At 36.1% G+C, this 3,328-nt stretch overlaps 2 protein-coding genes and 1 long non-coding RNA gene across 3 annotated transcripts in view; 2 read left to right on the top strand and 1 right to left on the bottom strand.

The window, feature by feature from the left end:
* Positions 1 to 3,328, top strand: part of LOC107267562 (dynein heavy chain 1, axonemal) — a 60,432-nt gene that overhangs the window by 27,005 nt on the left and 30,099 nt on the right. The window lies entirely within an intron of this gene.
* Positions 1 to 3,328, bottom strand: part of LOC107267571 (thyrotropin-releasing hormone receptor) — a 25,292-nt gene that overhangs the window by 13,187 nt on the left and 8,777 nt on the right. The gene's annotated exons all lie outside the window — the stretch shown is intronic.
* Positions 1,703 to 3,328, top strand: part of LOC112494326 — a 4,668-nt gene continuing 3,042 nt past the window's right edge. The window contains exons 1-2 of the long non-coding RNA XR_003059613.1: positions 1,703 to 1,949; positions 2,057 to 2,206. This is a non-coding gene — a long non-coding RNA (uncharacterized LOC112494326). The remainder of the gene's footprint in view (positions 1,950 to 2,056; positions 2,207 to 3,328) is intronic.

Raw genomic sequence — 3,328 nt, 5'->3', positions numbered from 1 at the left:
GGGGGGGGTCAAGCGACGACGTCGAGGAGCGTCGGGACGCTCTGTGATATTATGACGCGTATATACAATAGTATCTTATGTGAAATTAGCCGTAGACTAATATATCGAATATCGTAGGGGTCGGTAAAATCGCAGTAATAGATGTTTGACTTCGCGAGTAATTATCAGAAATAATTTAATAAATCAGCCTGCTGAAACCTAAGTGTAACCATCATGGAGAATAATTAAATTTAGGGTAATTAAATCTACCCGAGTTTTCAAATTGAATCTCTGCCGGTGGCGCTAATAGATAGCCGAAAGTCAAGGCTGTCTAATTAGTGAGGACTATGCTGATTATTCGGGAGACCAATTTTCTAAGGTAACTAACCCATCTTATGCTAATTGGTGCACGCTGGTACCGAAAACATGAAAATTTTTTTTTTGTTTGTAACTTTTTTTTTTGTAACAGTTTTGTGAATTCTCCGCGGGGACGACGCGATCTTAAAGAAATTTACACAAGATACGACCCAACTTGGGTTTTCTAACAAACTTCTAACAGCAGGACCCGGGACCTCCTGGTCTGGGTCAAGGTTCAAATTGTTTAAAGACCCGAGTACCTTATCACGTTCCATCGCTTCTTATCTCTGTGGATGATCTGGCGTGAGTGTCAAAACTGTGAATACCAAGTATTTTGTCATTCATATCTCATTGGGAAGAATATGGATTAGCCTTTGAATTGATTTTCGTTTTTGAAACTCCAAATAGAAATTGAATTGAAGAATATTTGGAGAATCCACAATCTGACTGTTTACCATTATCTGGGATTGTTATTTGCGTGTTATTTTTCGTCATATCCACATATCACTGTGTTACTCTTGAGTATTTTGTTATTCAGATCGCATTAGGAGAAATATGGATTAGCCTTGGAATTGATTTTCGTTTTTGAAACTCCAAATTGAAGAATATTTGGAGAATCGACATCTGACTGTTTACGATGATCTGGGATTGTTATTTGCGTGTTATTTTTCGTCATATCCACATATCACTGTGTTACTCTTGAGTATTTTGTTATTCAGATCGCATTAGGAGAAATATGGATTAGCCTTGGAATTGATTTTCGTTTTTGAAACTCCAAATTGAAGAATATTTGGAGAATCGACATCTGACTGTTTACGATGATCTGGGATTGTTATTTGCGTGTTATTTTTCGTCATATCCACATATCACTGTGTTACTCTTGAGTATTTTGTTATTCAGATCGCATTAGGAGAAATATGGATTAGCCTTGGAATTGATTTTCGTTTTTGAAACTCCAAATTGAAGAATATTTGGAGAATCGACATCTGACTGTTTACGATGATCTGGGATTGTTATTTGCGTGTTATTTTTCGTCATATCCACATATCACTGTGTTACTCTTGAGTATTTTGTTATTCAGATCGCATTAGGAGAAATATGGATTAGCCTTGGAATTGATTTTCGTTTTTGAAACTCCAAATTGAAGAATATTTGGAGAATCGACATCTGACTGTTTACGATGATCTGGGATTGTTATTTGCGTGTTATTTTTCGTCATATCCACATATCACTGTGTTACTCTTGAGTATTTTGTTATTCAGATCGCATTAGGAGAAATATGGATTAGCCTTGGAATGGATTTTCGTTTTTGAAATTCCAAGGAGAAATTTAATTAAAAAATTTTTTCTGACAGTTTACCACGATCTGGGATTCATGGACCACATACAGAGATGTCACTGGACAATGAGAAATGAATGTTATTTGCGTGTTATTTTCATCATATCCACATATCACTGTATTACTCTGAAGCATCTGACGATCTCTGGGTAAGACAGGATAAACGTCCAAGACTAATGAGTCTAATCAGTTCAAAGTCCCCAATGGACCAAAAGACTTTATCTGACGTTTCTCAAGAGTCTTTATTATCTGTCCCGTCTACAGAGACAAAAAAGGTACTGTTTTTTTTTTCCTACCTAGAACCAATAATAATGGCCCTTCGTTACGTGGGTGCCATTGTAAAAGATTTTCTTTATAAAAAAATAATTATTTTTTATTACAGATAAATGATCGTCAAGGTCCACACGACGAGGTGTAAAATTTTTTTCGTCTATCTTCCATCAATTCATCCACAATACTCGAATTCGTATTATGAGTATTTCTAAAGACGATTTAAAGGATTTGCAGCATCCTCTTTTAAGTACCACCATAGGTATATCATCTATCATGATTGATACTTCTCATCGAATGGTTGTCAATGAAACCGTCTTTGATTCCAATAATCTAAAATTAATCTGGCGACCCTTTGAGAATTGATCTTTGTACTTATTGCGTGAACCGTTAAGTATCTCACTTAATCTTATTCTTCCTCTTCTTCCTTTGATCTCATCCTCTTTAACAATTTCCTACTCTGTATCAGTGTCGTCACTTTTACTAATTTCGTACGCGAATAATTAATTTAATGAACAGCCATTATTAACCTTGATTAGATTTGATGACTTGGCACTGATGGCTCCTATCAATTTTAACGTCTACTTGATAACACCACTGTAGACTAAGAATAATAATCTAAGCCTACCGTGTACGCAATTAATAGAATAAATTCACGAACGAACTCCTCTATTCTCGCTGGGATAAGCTTAATCGTCCTCTTGGTTATCTTTTAGCAAAAGAGCAAAGATTAGGACATGGAAAGTAGAGGTTAGGTTGGGTCATTAATGTTAGCCCGATCACTCCTGCTAATTGTTAGTCAAATTGAATCTAAATTATACGTATATCGATCGTTCGATTTTACAGTGAGGTAAAAAAGTAATATTGACAATGGTGTAGTACAAGCTTTATTTTTATTTTTAGCTCCTGGCACTCGTACAGTCACAAGTACGATGACAAAACAAGGCAGAGCGAATAGAATCGGCAGCTTATTATTTACCAGAATCGGATACTCAGGATTTGTCACGAAATTCCCTAAAGATTCGAAAGCTAGTCAAGAGCCATTGGAGCTTCTTCGGAAGCTGACTATTCTTGCTGTTTATTCGGCTGAATTTATACTGCCAGCTGTCCAAATGGCAAGGGTGCTCGTAGGAGGCCATCTTTTGTTTGTACAATAGGGGGTTGAGGGGGAGGATACCATGGCACCTAAACGTCAAGTTGGGATGGTGAATTATCTATTTATATGTGCTCCGGGAAATTGGAATTAATTTTGGATTTTGCTGTCAGAGAAATGTCAGGATGGATTTCCGCGTCGAGATTTTTGTTGTAAAAAAAATTGTAATAGAGAATCGTAGGCTGATTGAGAGGTTTTGGTTTTTTTTTTTTTTTTTTTTTTTTTCTTGTA

Source organism: Cephus cinctus, unplaced genomic scaffold, assembly GCF_000341935.2.
Source record: "Cephus cinctus unplaced genomic scaffold, Ccin1 Ccin1_scaffold0412, whole genome shotgun sequence".
NCBI classification, from domain to species: Eukaryota; Metazoa; Arthropoda; class Insecta; order Hymenoptera; family Cephidae; genus Cephus; species Cephus cinctus.
This window is presented reverse-complemented; position numbering and strand designations above follow the sequence as displayed.